Genomic DNA, 17,874 nt, shown 5'->3' on the forward strand with positions numbered 1-17,874 from the left:
TGACAACCTTGCCACTAAATGGTTTAAATCTTACCTTAGCAACAGACAACAAGCAGTTCTATGGGAAATCAACTCTCTTCTCTCCTACCCATAAACATTGGTGTCCCTCAGGGCTCCATTCTTGGGCCACTTCTATTCTCCCTTTTCATTAATGATCTCCACTCTGCTATCCCTCAAGCTACCTGCATCCAATATGCAGACGACTCTACCCTTATCTGCTCTGCTTCTTCTCCTTCTGAACTCTGCTCACTTACTCAAAAGATCTTCAACTCAGTTGAAACATGGTTCTATAAACGTTCCCTCTTACTAAATGCCAAAAAAACTAAACTTCTTCTCTTTACTCCCACCACCCGATTCCCTTCCTTACACTTCACCATTTCCTCTAATAATGCCACGGTTATCACACCCGATCCTACAACAAAACTGTTAGGAATAACCATTGACAATAATCTCTCTTTTGATCAACACATTAATTACACCATTAAATCTGTCAACAGAAAAATAGGATCCTTATACCGAATTAAACCCTTCCTAACTGAATCTGCTAGAGCCAAGATTGCCCACTCCCATCTATTGTCAACACTTCTCTACGCCTCACCTATATTTACCAACCTTAAGAAAGCCAACCTTAATAAACTGGCTACATGCTACAATAACATCGCCCGCTTTGCCACTGGCAACCCCTTCAGAACCCACCACTGTATTAACCTGAAACAACTAGGATGGTTGGAATTCCAAAACCTTCTGCTCATCCCCCAACTGAACATTGCCCACAAAATACTGCACCAGCCTTCAAACACCCCTATACTCTCAGAACTTTTAATACCTTACAATAATCTTAACTCCCTTCGTTCTTCTAGAAAACTTATGGCTAAATTAACAAAGTCCAATAACTCAGCTGGTGACTCTCTTTTTTCTAGTACAGTAGGAAGGAACTGGAATCTACTACCCAGTGACATAACACTAATCTCATCACTGCCCCTCTTCAAACAAAGAATAAAAGAACATCTGAAAAGTCACTGGCTCTGTTCCTGCACTAAACCCAACTAAATTTCTACCCCTCTCTATCTCATACTTCCCCCACATCTCTCTCCCTCTTCCCTGAACAACTATCTTTTTTCACTTACCTCTTTTCCTCTTCACTGAAAGTTTGTTTAATCCTTTCTTATCCTTTCTTTTTTACTTTACTCTTACTTTCCTCACACTTCTCCTCCCTACTCACCTTTCCCTGATTTTTCCTTCTCTGTAGTTTAGTTTGTTTATAGGTAATGATATTAGTTCCTATTTGTAAATTGTTTTTGCATGCTAACTTTTCTTTATTGTCTTTACATTTATCCTGGTGTTTCTGTTGTATTTGACTTCAAATGTTGTATGTTTTTTGTATATACTGTGGAGCTTTTCTCCCCGGGCCTCTACTGAAAATGGAAATATATCCAGCTAGACCAGCCCGGTCAACAAATGTAAAATAAAATAAAAAAAATAAAATAAAATGAAGAATCTACTAAAAAAAAGCTGTACCAAAGCTATGACGGTTTGTACCTTGCAGTTTAGGAATATAAGAATGTAATCAGTCTCTGATCAGTTTAATTGCAGTTATACAGATAGTTGAAAATATGATTGCATACTTTATTGGTGCTGCTGATTCCTAAAAATCAATGTAAATTAAAGGAATGTTGAAAATAAATTTTCAGAAAGAAACTGGTCTTTACTCAACCCTCATTAGATCAATCATTAAAAATAATGCCTCCTTTGGTATGTATCTGTCCAAACACATGTAACAACTGGACCACTAGGAAAGATACCTTACTAAAAGGATACAAGGCCTAAATAATATGTTCTGCATGGACTGATTCAAATCCTAGTCACTATACTCGGTATCCCACAGACTGCTAAAAGGTCACCTGTGTCTAGCATCCAGGGCATCCTGCAGTCCAAAACTGATGGATTTACTGCACATCAGCAAGTCAAATGTCATCAGAAATACTAGTTCTGGGAGTCTAAACTTCTGCAACATCAACAGAATGGTTTAGAGGGACAGATATTTTTCTCAGAGGATGCCGCTGTTCTGGAAAAGACTTCTTGTTCATGTTAAACAAAGTTCATCCTTTTCCATATTTGAGCACAACTTGGATTTATAGATAGGAAACAGAACATTTACCACAGAACTGCCCTCTGTACTACTAATGGACAGAGACAGTTCCTAAATGCTTTATCCAGTGCATGGGTTCCCTCAAATTATCTATGGTATGATCTTAATTACTCTCATTAGGGGTGATATATAATTAATAACCATGGGATGGGTAAGGCCAATCTATAACAAGATGGGAAAGGTAAATTTGAACATGAAAAGTAAAATTGGATAGGTTTAAAATGGTCCCCAAGGGCAGCTAGCCTAGTACTTACCTATGAACCTAGGAAAGGAATGCCACTATGACAGATACTGCAGACAACTACAGCATAAATGATCCCAAAAGCAAGGCCAGATATCCAGTATAAATAGTCCTGTTAATTTCTCCAGATATGCGAGAACACTGAAGAAATTAGGCAGACATCCCTTGTTTAGATGACAGTTACAGGAGTACTTATTAATGGGAATTCAACTGCAGATAGGTCAGACAGCTAGCTTGACTTTCAGAATTCAGCACCTTTCCCTTCTAGGTCTGGTGTATGCCCACTCCTAAAACACCATCACTGCTCGTTCTTGTCACATTTTGCATCATGCACATTGCAGTGGGCTCCGTCTGCTCTGGAGCTTATGACAGATAAATATGTCAGTGGTGAATCTCCTTATCCTCATTACTTTTTTACTTTACTGTCTTCGATTTTATGTAGAGGTTATTTTTTGCTAAGCATATTCTACACAAATACTTCTGCAATCATTGCATTTTTGGTTTAGGCCCACAGGGTTGTAGGGTCTATCAGGTAATCCGCCTAAACACTAGGCTGGGTTTCATACAGAATTTCTTAAGCAGGAAAAGCTTGAGGCCTTCATCTACTTGAACACAATGTCTTTCATGATGGTCTATAGCTTCTGATATCATTCCAAAAAGAAGCATTTTAAAGAGAAGACAGAGAAGGATACAAGTGATGCAGCTAAGGGCAAACAATTTCCCACTACATTTTGAGGTTTTTGACTCAGGTGATACACTTTGCAGCCCTAGATGCAGACAACTTTCCTGAGGCCTAAGATGAAGCCCATTTGAATGCTGTCACATTAAAGGAACAAAGCATGTCACACTGAGTCAGTAACCAGATTTCAGCTTCTGGATCAGACAACGTGTCCCAGGTGCCTATTGCCAAAGCACACTTTATTTCTGAAAGGAAGAATGGGCTACCCTCTATCTTCATTAAGAAGGATGGCAGTGGCTGTGAGGTAAAAGACTGGCAACTCCATCACAAGGCATGGATTTCAAAGACGGACAGCCCCTCTGAAATGGCTGAAAACATAAAACATAAATCAGCAGCTTTAGGGGCCATGAATGCATCTGGATCCAATACATCAGGTGGCTTCATTTCCCCATTGGTTCAGTGGTTTCTGTTAAGCATAACAAAACTTGTAGCCAAGTGGAGATCTCTCTGTGTTTGGGTTTCCTCAGATAAAAGGAAAAGGGAGCACTCTCCTAAGAGGTAGAGAGAGACTCCGCTTACTAAGAGAGGGTATTCCCCCTTATGCTATGATACAGACACAGAAGACTATATTGCCTCTGCTTCTGTCACAGAGGAAATCTTATCTGGAGATCCTCTTGGTAAAATTAAAAAGCCCTTCGAGTTGAAGGAAAATGAGGCTTCAGAGGCATAAAAACAATGATTTGAGTTTTATTTTGTTTTATTTTATTTTAGTTTTATTTATTAATTCTTTGACCTGAGTTGACAGTGTTAGTCCCACTGGGCTGGTAGCCTCTTTTCAGGGAGACTTGAGGTGGTATTTATACTGCTAGCAGAACTTTGCAGACATTAGAGAATGTTACCCAATCAATGTTGCCAGGACATAGGATACCTTTCCCTACTCACTTTGATAGGTGCCATGGAATCTTACACAGCCATTGAGCTACTGCTAACTCAAACATATGAGACCTCAGTTTAATGTCTTATTGACAGGATGAGATCCTGGACTTGGATGTCCCTAAACCTGTGTTTATTCCTCTTGTTTCTTGGGCTCTGGAGGAGGTTAAACCACTGCCTCTATGAAACCGGGCAGGTTTTATAGCTGCCTAGAGTCCCATAAATACTTTTACAGGAATCCTGTGCTGAATCTATCTGTAGTTTCTATGAATTCAGAAAAGGGGTTCAGACTGATCCCTGTCCACAATATCTTCCCAAATGACAAGGAAAGTAGAAGACTAGTCTGATTTGGAAAGAATGCTTACACATCTGCCACTCTGGCCTTAAGGAACATTAATTGTCAGACACAAGTGACAGAGTATTAAATTGCTCTCTTAGACTAACTGAGAGGCAAGGTTGGGGAGGTGTCTAATTTTGATCTGAGGGTGAAACCATACCCCCTCAATTTTTGTGCTCAAGAATTCTGGACAAAGTAAAACAATAATGAGGGATCAAAGGCTAAAATATCTGACAATTTTTTAAAATATTACTCTAGTTAAGAAGTTAGCAAAACTCCATACTCTGCAGAGTCGAGTGTCAAATACTCCAGGTGGTGTTAAATGAAAAAAATGCTGCTGAAAGCAGAAATATAACTTCACAGACCTTTAATCCAAAAACAATATCAAATAACTCTGTTTAACACCACAATACATAGTAAGGCATTTTCATTCACAAAACATGGACTTCCTCAGAATGTAGTAATAAAATCATCCATAAACCCTTCATTTATATAATCTAATAAAATATGTAATGAGTGTCAATCAATTAACCAGTAATGACTTTACAATTTATCAATTCATTTAAAACTGAACCCTTACCAAAAAGTTTAAAGACTGGTGCTTAAAAAATAGTATACAGTGTTAAAACTATACATATAAAACTACTTAAGCAAGTATCTAAAAGTAAAAGATCTATTAACAGCAATGAATGTAAAACCCAAAATATATTATTTAATTCAAATAAAAACATATTTTCATATAAAATTATCACTCTACTGCCTTCAGTTTCAACACTGGCATTATTGTAAGTTTTTCATTTAGTCCTGGACTGTTAGTGGCATTAAGTTTGAATTGCCAAAACAACTCCCTGTATTCAAGTCGTGCTTCCCATTCTCCACCCCTCAAGTCAACATCTATTCTATCTGGAATTCCAAACTTGAAACTTGCACAGTCTTTACATTTTAAAGTATATTTGTATAAGACATTGTTCACATTCTTGATTTTAATATTGTATTTGTACTCATAAATCCTTTTGGTCAACTTTCTCCCCATTTTGTCAACATAGATCACTACACAGGATGAGTACTTAACCAGATAAACCATCCTTTCTGTTGAACAATCGCTATTTTTTTAAAACAATAGTTTCACTATTTGCCCCTGCAATGGTTTTGTTTCTTTCCAAAATATCTTTACATTGGTTGCATGTAACATATTTATCAGTACCGTTTGTTTCATTCACATACTTGTTGACTTTGTTACCCTTTTTTCCTAAGTAACTTTTAATATTCCCATTTGTTTTGTATACAAAATAAAGCTCCTCACTAATAATAGGCAACAAGTTGGAGTTGGTACCTAACACATTCCAGTTACATTTAATCATCTCTTTGATTTCCTTCCCTTTATTTGAATATCTCAGGACGAGAGCTCTATTGGAGAAGTTATTTCTTTGTTCATTGGTCCCCAAAACCACTAATTCAATTCCAAGAAGGGGCTAGTACCATAAACCCCATTCTCTAACCACTTCATTCTTTAAACCATCGATAATGTGTCTTGGTAACCTCTAACATAAAATATATTACTTAGTTTCTCCAAGTCGATTAAAATAACTTCTTTGTTGGAGGACATCTTTGACACTCTAATTGACTGGCCTTTGACTATTTGGTTCTTATAAGAGAAGGGATGACTGCTGTTGAAGTGTAAATGTAATGGTGAGTAAACCTTTAAAAGGTGGTAGAGCCTGTTAAAAGTTGTACAAAACTGTTGAGTTCAGTAACTGGTCCTCCCCACAATATAAAGACATCATCCAGAAAATGCAAATACAGTTGAATGTGTCTAAGAGACTAATTTTCGAAAACACATTTGATTTTCTAACCCATAATAACCAAAATCACGTATGTGGGGGCTCATACTGCCCCCATGGCAACTCTTTTGATTTGTCTGTACAATTCTCCTTCAAAACAAATATAATTGCAATCTAAAACTAATTCATTAGATCTATAACAAAATGAATTTCCAAATTATCAAAAAAGTTACAACTAATCAAGCTGTCTCAGAAAAACTCCAACTCTTCAGCTTTAGGAGTACAGCTGAATAGGTCGACTAGATCAGTAATTAGCAACACTAGGTCTCTATCCCATAGATCTTGTGTCATGCTTTCCAAAAAATTCCACAATCTTACAATCTTTCAAACTGTGTGGGCAAATCAAAAAAAAAAAAAACAGGTTTAAGATATCTGTCGATGTAGGTGGCCAGTGGATACATCTTGGAACCCTGTGCCGCCACTATTGGCCTAAATGGGTGATCAAAGACATTTTTGTGATTTTTAGAAATTGCAGAAATGTTGGGACTCTTAGGGGAAGTAATAGTTAAAAATTCATATGTGTTCTTCATTACTACTACCTGCATCAGGGCATCGTCTAGGAAGATATCAATCTTCCTATACACAATGTTAATTTAATTAATTGAAGAACTTTCATATAGCAAATCATTTTGCAAAATACTGAACATTTTTCCAAGGTAGTTTATTCGGTCAAAAATGACGACTCCCCCCCACTTGTTGGGCTTCATGACTCTAATATTTTCGATACTTACTAGTTTGTCAAACACAGCCTTCTCACCTTTTGTTAAATTGGACTTATAAATGTACATTACTATTGCTGATCCTGTGTAAATCCTGCTCACATAACATTTCAAAAGCAGACACAGAGATCTTAGGGTGTGAGATGGCCAAATATGTACTCTTCTTTTTGACCACATTGGTGTTAAAAATTATCACTGCATGAACCAAACTAAACTGCTAAATTCAGCTTCCTAGTGAAACGTCTTAATTCATACAAGGCATCTACTAAATGAAACAGACTGTAAAGCACCTCAAATGAAAAAGATTGATCTGAAAGATACAATCTAAACAAGTATGGGCCTATAACCAAGAATTTCATCAGTCCAATTGCTGTATGATACTTGTCATGTCCTATCTGTAAGGCATGCATCTATCCATCTTATTAAGAGTACATCAGTACCTAGTTGTTCTAATTTATTTACCAGGATTTTGTGTATGTCCCTGTCAAATGCTGAGGTTAAATCTATGTAAATTACATCACAACATAATTTTTTCGTTCAAAGCTGTTATTATATTGTTATATCACATCATGGTACAGGTGGTACTATATGTGTGCTGATGTGTGATTTCAAGTCCCAACATTTCCAGTTCTGACAGTAACTTATCCAATATTACTTTCTCCATTATTTTTCCAGAACATGAAAGTAGACTTAAGGGTTTATATGACTCTGGGTTTATCCTACTCCCCCTTCCATTAAAGACTGGTTTAATAAGTGCATGTGTCCAATCTTCAAAAATCTCCCCATATTTATACGATCTAGTAAATAATAGATATAATGGTACTGTAAGTCATTATTACTAATTCTGTCTCCTCATTGTGCATGTTTGGATCCCATTTGCATAGTTTCTTTTCAATATAATCTAATTTGATTTCAGTATCTGAGGTTACCTGGATGTCATTAGGGCAACCTAACACCCCCTTTAGGGAGTCAAACTATTTTGCATAATATTTTTTACATATATCTGTAAACTGTTGGGTCTGAGAATACATTTTAGAATTTACACACACTTTATCAATTTGTATGTTTTTACTCCTTCCACATATTATGTATTGTATCTATAAAATGGTTTCTTATTATGCTCAATATCTTTATATAAATCACCTTCGTATTTATCTTTATCTTGTCTCACACTGTCCTTAATTTGTTTATCCATCTTGTTTATTTCAGTTTTCAAAGTTGTACTTCAACCTCTTTTCCATTTCTAATATTTATTGTCTCGCACCTTAATTATCTGGTACTTATGGGAATATATCCTCCTGACATTGTGTGCTTAGATTCTGATGTTAAACAATTTTTTTTTTTTTTTTTTGCATTCAAACAATTCCCTTTCAAAACTTTGAACATTCTTTCTGCAGATTTTCCACTGAATGCATCACTCTAATTAGTTTTACATAGTGAGTGTTTTACATCCATACAACCTGTTATTAACCTTCTGTGCATTGGCTTAGATTTCAGTTTGGCAGAATTATTTAGCAACAAATTAACCTTTATAACCCCCTGATCACTGCACATCAACAGTGGTAAAACTTGACATAAAATAACAGTAATTTCTTTAGGAACACAATGTCTGGTATGTTCTGTTCACTGGTACTGGTACTCAATGGCTAAATGCTAGAGTACAACAGTTTATTTGCATTTAAACTGAAAACAAGCCTAGGGGTTCTGTAAATGTAGTGCTTTATAAGTCATGCAGAACCTAGCTAATTATATCTGATTATCCTCCGATTTGGAAGGTTTCTTATTTAAGACCCTTTGTATTGGAAAGCATCTTGAAGAAACTCTATATTAGCAGCATTTTCACCAGTCCGTGTGGCCAGCTATAAGTGAACTGCCATAAAGTTCTATATTGCTGATATTGACTGAGCTATTCAATACAGTCCTCCATAAGGCAAGCATACTCCTTTATTAAGTGAACTAGAAATGGGCACAAAAAGCAAGTAACCGTCCCAGTTGAATGTATTAATCTGTGAAGTTGAATGCTCTTTCAGTGTGGTAGCATTGGTGTTTATTCTACATAATGTAGTACCTATTTGTACTTATGAGGTAGCGCCTATTCAGTACTATTGTAAAATATTGTTTGAATCTGTGAAGTTGAATGCTTATTCAGTGTGTTAGCATTGGTGTTTATTCTAGAGTTTAGTTCCTATTTGCACTAATAAGGTAGCGATTATTCCTGTACTAATGTAAAATACTGTATGAAGCAGATATTACTGTTAAATCTTGGTGTGCCTGCCACCTGGCCTACATCATACATCATATATCTGTTCCTGATACTTGTAGAGTTGCTATATTACTTGTTCTGATAAAATGACATTTCCAGTAGTACTAATGCATTGTATACCATGTATATACTGTTGACTAGTGACTCACAATCCTCCTGAGTCTTCAGGTAGTGTCTTGCTTAAATAATAGGTACCTACATTTTAATGCAATAGCAGTAGTTAGCTGTTTATATATTTTCTAGCTTCTACATTGCTGAGAGAATGAATAAATGTTTGCACTGTTTTATTTAACTTCTTAAGAAATATTGCTAAATCTAAATGATGTATGACTAACTGTTTTTTTTCTGTCTCTCCCCACTTTGTCTATCTCTCCCTAAAGTACCCTGTTCTCCAACTTGCTGATCCTGCACTAGTCTCTAGAATCTACCCACCTGATGATAAAGGACCCCTTCCAAATACCAGCGGTCTCATCATACTGCCTTCTATTCTCTGTAGCCTCACACTAAAGGAAGCAAGAAAGTATGTGATGTCCTAAAACCTGTTAGTAAAGCTCATAATTGTAATTATTGCTTCTGAGGTTATAGAGCATGCCCCCAACCTAGACAGCCAGCAGCCTTTACCCACTATCTACCCTGTAAACCACCTAACATTTACTTCCCTCATTGTAACCTCCCTTCTTTAACCTTTAGTATATCCTTCCTTAGTCTTAGACCAGCTAGCTCCCATATAGAATTGCCTTAAATAGACTTTCTCTCCACTAGGTAGCACCCTTCTCCTCTCCTTCCTATCTCATGCTTATCCCACTGTCTTATACTATCTCTGAATTACATTTCTGAAGACTTTTATTTGATCTCAACACTATCATACTTCACCCTGGATTTTAACTGTCAACACCTACCTATCCCCCTACACTTCACTACCATTGTAGTACTTATCTCTCTACTTACCCTCACCTTCAGTAGTCAGCATTTTGCTGATTGTTTTTCTTGAACTGCTCCTTCACTTGTCTCTAACCGCTCCGTTCGCCCTACGGGCTCACTCCGCTCCCCTAACCTACCCCCAATTCCCACCCACCCCAGTGCTCCTAATCTTATACTATATAACCACACCCTCTTTCCCTTACTATCCAATCATTAGCTAACCACTCCCTATTCCTAGTGAACCATCCTCAAGTATCAACTATATAAGGCTACTACAACTATTCCCTCTTTGCCTACTCCCTTCCACTTTCCCATAACAGCCTCACCTTTCTCCATGCACACTTATTACTCTTTCTTACCTCCTACATTCCACCTTGCAATTTAATCATCCCAGTGTCTATGCTCCCTACCCCAGCATATTTAAAATTGCTACTACTAGTCATACTTCTACCCTCTCTTACAGCAGCCTACCTCCTTACCTCCTATGAACGCCCATTATATCTACAGTTTCACTACCCCTATAAGCAAACTGCTACACCATCACTAATTATCTCCAGTATCCATGCTAACATAACTTCTACACCCAACTACCTACTAGCAAAATATAATAGAATAGTCCATATTAGGTATATCTATCTAAAAGCTAGGAAATCTCTAAACCTATTTAGTAAATTCCCAAATCCTAGATATGGAATACAAGTCCACTCACTAAAAGATGGAGATATTCACCCAAACCCAGACCCAACAAATACTCCTACCTCTCAACCCCAAAACCTCAATCCCTCAACAAAACTTACTCTTGCCAAACCTCCTAACTCACTCTTTATAGCACACCTCAATATACGTAGTATAAATAACAAAGTTGCACAGCTCCATGCTCTCTTAGGCATACACTCCTTTGACATTCTATGTTTGACAGAAACATGGTTAAAACCCAAGACTAAAGACAATGAAGTCATCCCACCCAGATATAATATCATAAGACAAGACCGTATAGCTAGAAAGGGAGGTGGGGTAGCTATCTTGTATAAAGCAGAATTTCAAGTCACTGTATCTGAGTACAAACTACCTCAAGACACTAACTCTGAAATCCTAATTTCTAAACTTCAGCTCAACACAAGCAAATCCATATATATCATCTGTATTTATCTTCCTCCTGGCAATAACAACAACACCCTTGAAGATATCCTTTGCTGCCTATCTCAAAACTTCCCCCAAGAAACTATAGTCCTAGGTGACTTTAATATTGATTGGAAATCTTGCAGCACTGAACACCCTACTAACCATATCAACCTGTATGGTTTCTCTCAAACTGTCACCTCCCCTACTAGAATAAATAAACCTAGTAAGAAAGAAAGCACCTTAGATTGGATACTCATAAACAACCATCTCCATCCATATGAAGTAGGGACCCTCCCAGATGACGTAAGTGATCATTTACTCACCTATATTATCAGGCATAAGACCAATATACCCTCCAAAACCACTTTCAAGACAACTCGAACCAATAAAAACTTTAGCCCTGATCTCTTCCAAAGAGAACTTAGGGCATGTGATTGGTCTCCCATCAAATACCTCCCTCTTGAGGAAGCCGTAAGATACTTTAATTCTAAATTCCTAGCAATTGTTGACCACCATGCACCAACCCAAACTATCAGAATTAGGACTAAACCTGCCTCTTGGCTTTCTAGAGAAACCAAGCAAAAAATCAAACTTAGAAATAAAGTCTGGGCCAAATGACGTACCACTAAAAACCCTGTAGATCAACCAAAATTTAGACAGCTGAGAAATAACACAAAGAAAGCTATACTCTCAGACAAAAGGAACTTTTACCTACAACTCCAGCAAACTCACCAAAAAAAAACACAAATGATTTGGGCAGCCATTAACAAACTGCTCCACCCTGGTCAATCCATTACACCAACCTCCCAAAGCTCTGACCATGAGAATCCTAAGCAAACTGCCAATACCTTCAATACCTTTTTCACAGAGGCCGTTCAAACACTGGCAAATCAACTATCACCTGATAGCTCAACTCTCATAACCTCTAATACTAGCCTTTTACCTCCTTTTCTCTTGCAGCCTCTTTCCTCTGCTCTATTTATTGATCTTTCAAAAGCATTTGATATGGTTAACCACCTGATACTTATAAATATCCTCAAATCCCTTTCACTAGATGCACTGGCCATAAAATGGTTCCAATCATACTTAGAAAATAGACAACAGGCAGTGCTATGGGATAATAATCTATCTACCCACCTCCCCATTACCCTTGGTGTCCCTCAAGGCTCCATATGGGACCTCTCCTTTTTTCACTTTTCATTAATGACCTTCACTTAGTAATTCGTCAAGCTACTTGTATACAATATGCAGACGATTCCACACTAATATGCTCAGCCACAACTTCATCTGAACTACAGTCCCTAACCCAAAATGTGTTCAATACAGTAGAACAATGGTTTACACAACGTTGTCTGCTTCTGAACCCCAAAAAACTAAACTCTTGATCTTTACTCCCACACATAAGTCTTCTCCAATAGAGTTCACAGTCATATCTAATAATGGTACTCTAATATCTTCTGACCCTACTACCAAACTTCTTGGAGTAACTATTGACAACAATCTCAACTTTGACACCCATATCATCAATACAATTAAAACTGTAAATAGAAAACTTGGCTCTCTCTACAGGATCAGACCTTTCCTTACTCCAGCAGCTAGAATAACTATCACCCACACTCATCTAATGTCTACATTCCTCTATGCCTCACCTATATATACTAATCTATCAAAAAAGAACCTCCACAAAATGAAAACGACCTACAACAACATTGCCAAATTTGCTACTGGAAATCCTTTTAGAACTCACCACTGCACTAATCTAAAACAGCTAGGATGGCTTGAGCTACAAAATCAGCTTAAATTTTACCAACTTACCATTGCCCACAAGATCCTTTACCTACCAACCAATACTCCAATACTTTCTACCCTCATTACCCCCTATAACAATCTTAATACCTTACTTGTCAGTATATGTAAATCCAACAACATGGCCGGTGACTCTCTATTCTCTAATACTGCTGGAAAGTCCTGGAACCTACTTCCCAGTGAACTTGCATCACTGTCCTCTTTATCACTTTTCAAAAATAAACTTAAACCTTACCTTAGAACACACTGGTTATGCCCCTGTTCTAAACCTGATTAACCTTCCCTTATTTACTGGGCTCTGCCTACCTGCTATTCTCTCAGTACCAACTCCAATCCTCCTTGATTATATATACAACTTTAGACTTGCTATATTTAACTGACCAGTCCTGTTGATATTTTCTTAATTTTAGAATTATATTTAGTTTCTTTATTTACCTTACCTTGTCTTGTTGAGATTCTCTTTGTAAATGCAATAAGTTTGATAGATAGTTATGTAGTTGAGCTTCCACCTTTTGTTAATGTATTGTACTAACATTTTTTTTTTTGTTACTAAATTCTCTTGGAGCTTATCTCCATGGGCCTCTACTGAAAATGGACATATATCCAGTTAGACCAGCCTGGTCAACAAATGTAAAATAAATAAAAATAAAAAATAAAAAAAAAATAAAAATAAACTGGTATTTTTTTTTTTAAGAATCTGAAGCATTTTTTGTTCCTGAGCGTACGTTGTAAATAATTTCCTTACTAATGTTGTTGAATCAAAATCATTCCAGTCTGTTTCTGGTAAATTTAAGTTCCCAGCCACTATAATTCTTCCCTCTTGTGTTACATGCAAGAAATGTATGAATTCCTCTAGGTCATCAGCACTTAACTTTGGTGGTGTATACACTCCAACCACAGTATCAGCAATCCATTTACATGGTGTGGGAGCAGAATCCACAGCTTTATACACCAAAGGCGAGTATGCTACCTATTGTGCTTGTAGCATGGCTTTCAAATTGTGTAGAACAAACACTGATGACCATTTGCTAAACAAAACAGTTGCACATTTGAGGGAGGTTTAACTTGAGTAACAGTAAACCTTTTTTCCCTTGCAACTCGGATTTCCTTGGAAAATGCACTGCAACTCATAATCTGTCTAGTAGATGGTGTAGAAGATGCAGGCTCTTATCCCCAGTAAGCAAGATTCAGGTTTTGGGCCTGAGCAAGTTACTTAACCAACCTACTATCTCTAACTAGGGCATCACACAGAGACACAGAGACACACCTGCCATTTGAACAAATCTGCACTTATTTCTGACTTCTGTTCTAGTCTCATGGATACCAGAAATCTGTGGCTTCTGCTTGTTCAAATCTCCCGTCAGTTTACTTTAGTGTAACATCCTAACATTGAGGTTTCTGGGGCTTGTTGTTCTAGCAAAATGTCTTCCATGAGGGCTTAATGCCTTGTTGTGTTTAAGGATGTCTCCCACCTTATTTTAGCTACAGAAGAGATTTTTATTTTTTTCGACCCCCAAGTCAACAGGGGCATCCCCCAGCCAACACAGGCCGTAGTCAGCTGCTTAGATCACCTTGCTCTGTTAGCAAGCAACACCCACAACTAACACAGAAACGTTCTTTCACCACCAGAAGGAACCAGTAAACTAATTATAAAAAGAAAATGCACTATAATTAAAAATAGGGCATGCAGTGTCAGCAAAGGTCACTTATCCTGGTGTTCCTGGCTTCAGTTTAGAGTAACCCGATATGGTTTAATCTGATCACAAAAGGGAGTGCTTGGCTACCTCCCAACATCCCTGCTTCCTGAATGCAAAATGGAATCAAAATGTCCTGTTTGGTTTTAGCTTGTGCACATGAGCTTCAGCTATCAAGAGTTTTAGAGAAAGACAACAGTGGCTGACTGCTTGTGCAATGTAAATAACAGGGAAAATGAAAGTTGTAAACAGCAAAAGCTCTAGCCAATGTTTATCTTCCCAAAACTGCATCAATCACCCCACCTTCAACAGGTTTAATGACCACACACACTCTAGGCAACCCACACAGTTGTATAAAATAGTTCTTTGCTCAAAGTTTAAAAAGCAACTAAAAGTACATCAATTAAATTCAATACAACTGATTACTCAGGAAAAATAGTAAGAATGCAGAAAAATGAAAGAATTCACTCAAAACTGATTTAAATACCTAGGCATTGCAGACAAAATAGCCTTAACTTCAGATTCAGAGAAACACAGTAAAATGCAAAAAAAAAAAAATGACAGGAACCATACGTACTTATTTAAATAGTTAGATGGCTTTAAGTACAGCAGAATAAATACACCTCCCTGTTTTCTGGATACAAAATAGAAATCAAAATGCTTTGCTTGGTTTTAGCTTGCAAAGAAAAACTTCAGCTTCCAAGAGACTTAGAGTAAGAATGTGAAAGTATTCAGCTGAAGCCCATGTCGTTGTTGCATACGTATCATCTAGGGATGCAGTTTTTAGGAAAATTTGAGAGGTAGCCACTGTCCTGTTTAAGTAAGCTCTAGGGTACAAAGATGTACGTTTATAATATTCTTCAGAATAAAACTTAATTCAGCCAACTATCTGGATAGTGTGACTTTGAAAATCTTTAACCCATTATTGTTAGGGAAGGAATCATGTGATGGTGGATCTTTCTGCATGATTGCGGTTCATCCCCCAGTACTCCTGAGCAGCCAGTGTCAGTATAATGAAATAGTCTCTTCTACTGGTTAGGATAATATGCAGAAAGGTTCATAGACGGATGTCTTTCTCAGCAGCCATCATGCAAATTTTAAAGAAATAAATGATAGTTTGGGCATAATGACATCAACCTTGTGAAATATTAACAAGGCTGGCAGGATAGCTTCATGCTCTGCAAATCTAATTTACTGGATAGTCTGCTGTTTCATTTTACTGTTATTTCCTTCTCAAAAACTTTGTTTTTTCAGAGACTTATGAGAATAGTACTTCCCTGTCTTTGCACCATCATGCTTGTCACTTTGATGATGCAGTGTTGGATCTTTCTTGCATTTCCTGCAGTAGTAGGCTGGGTCTCTTTCCTCTGTTTTAAATATTATGTTAATGCTGCACAAAGGCTGGATGCAGTATATTTGTCAATTGATGGAACAGGCTTTGCATTAGCATGACATTTCTGTGTAAAATGAACTATAAATTATAAAGCTCTAATATCTAGGATTAATGTTTGACTGTAATTGTCTGTAATTTACTACAAAATCAAATGTTTTATGAGGGATGGTTGGGGTAAAGAATATGAGGCAAAATCAAGGGTGTTCTGCAAAAATCATGGACAGATAGATAAAAGGCAAGATTCAATGACATTAGGCAAAATCATTGATAATTAAGAGTTATGGACTTTGTGCTGCATGTGACCTGCTTGTGTGACAGTGAAACTAAAGTAAACTTCACATTTGTTTTCACATAAGAGGAACACAGAATGCATGAGACTTCAAAGGCCATATTAAACAATAACGTGTGACTAACATAAAAATTGGAAATTAGACAAAAATACAGGGAAAACTAACCCAGTTTGAAAATCATTTCTCTGTATGCCTTTTTCCCTCTTGCTGATTAGAAAATGGACTCTCTGTTGACCCTGACATCATTAAGAAAGCAGAACCTCCTGTAGAGTAACCAGTGAGAGTGGGCATGTTATGGCTATGGAGGACATTTTGCAACGTGATCTTTTTTAAAAAGAAAAGTGAAAATGCAAACTTAAATGACAGAAAGGCAGCCAAAGTACGCAACTACTGCAGAAATGCATTTTGAGAACAGAGGCTACTTTGATTTAAAGACATACAAGAAACTTGGCTCCCTTTACAGAGCAAAAACAGTATCTTAAAGACCCAGCATGAAAAACTCTAATCTCATCCTGTTTGCTTCCAGCCCTCTTATATGCCTCACATATCCTTACAAACCTAAGCTCTACACTAAAATCTAAACTAGCTTCCTGTTACAACAAAATAGCTAGCTAAATTTGTTACCAACAATGCACACTGAGCTCACTGCTGGGAAGACTTAAAGCAATTAAACTGGCTACAACTTAACAACTACATAACATACTCAAAGCTAGTTATGGCATACAAACTGATATATTATTCTGAACGATACCCTGCTTTAAAAACCTATTACTGCCTTACACCCGCACAAGGGACCTTCGTTCTGGTGATACATTTCTACTAAGCACTACTAAGGTAAATAACTCATTGGGGGACTCACTATACTCCTGCTACATCTCCACACTCTGGAACACCATCCCTACTCCAGTAAACATGATTAACAAACTTCCAAGCTATAAAATCCAGATCAAACAATACCTTACCCAATCTTAGTCATACCCCTAGTAGAAGCACAAACTTCTTATTGCTTATCACTAACTTTTTGCCCTCCTCTACTTGAATTATTACACCCCTTACAACTTTTCCTCCTACACATGAATCAATACATCTCTTTTCACCCCACCCATAAACAACTATTCTAATGTTTCTCTTTTTCTAACTGCCGCCACCAAGCACTCTACCCTGTCATGCAACCCCTGTATACCTAAGTTGTAAGCCCTCTACATACACCAGTTTGGAACAAGCAGCCTAAATAGAACATCTTATACCATGTTCTCTGTCATATGCTATTAACACTATCCTCCTACACACTACTACTGTCTCCCCTCCTGCATGATTTTATAACTTAGTTCATTATATCTCTTGAACTTTTTACAAACCTATACAATACTAAAATCTCCATTCCCATATAAATTTATAACTAACTTAATTATTTATCTTGAACTCCTTGCAAACCTTTCCTTACTGAAATGAAAGAACACTAAAATCCTTTACAATACTGTTTTCC

At 37.1% G+C, this 17,874-nt stretch overlaps 1 protein-coding gene across 1 annotated transcript in view; it reads left to right on the forward strand.

The window, feature by feature from the left end:
* The window catches only part of LOC122797787, a 626,362-nt gene that overhangs the window by 377,621 nt on the left and 230,867 nt on the right, over window positions 1–17,874 (forward strand). The window lies entirely within an intron of this gene.

This window comes from Protopterus annectens, chromosome 3.part1, assembly GCF_019279795.1.
Source record: "Protopterus annectens isolate FY-2018-M chromosome 3.part1, PAN1.0, whole genome shotgun sequence".
NCBI classification, from domain to species: Eukaryota; Metazoa; Chordata; order Ceratodontiformes; family Protopteridae; genus Protopterus; species Protopterus annectens.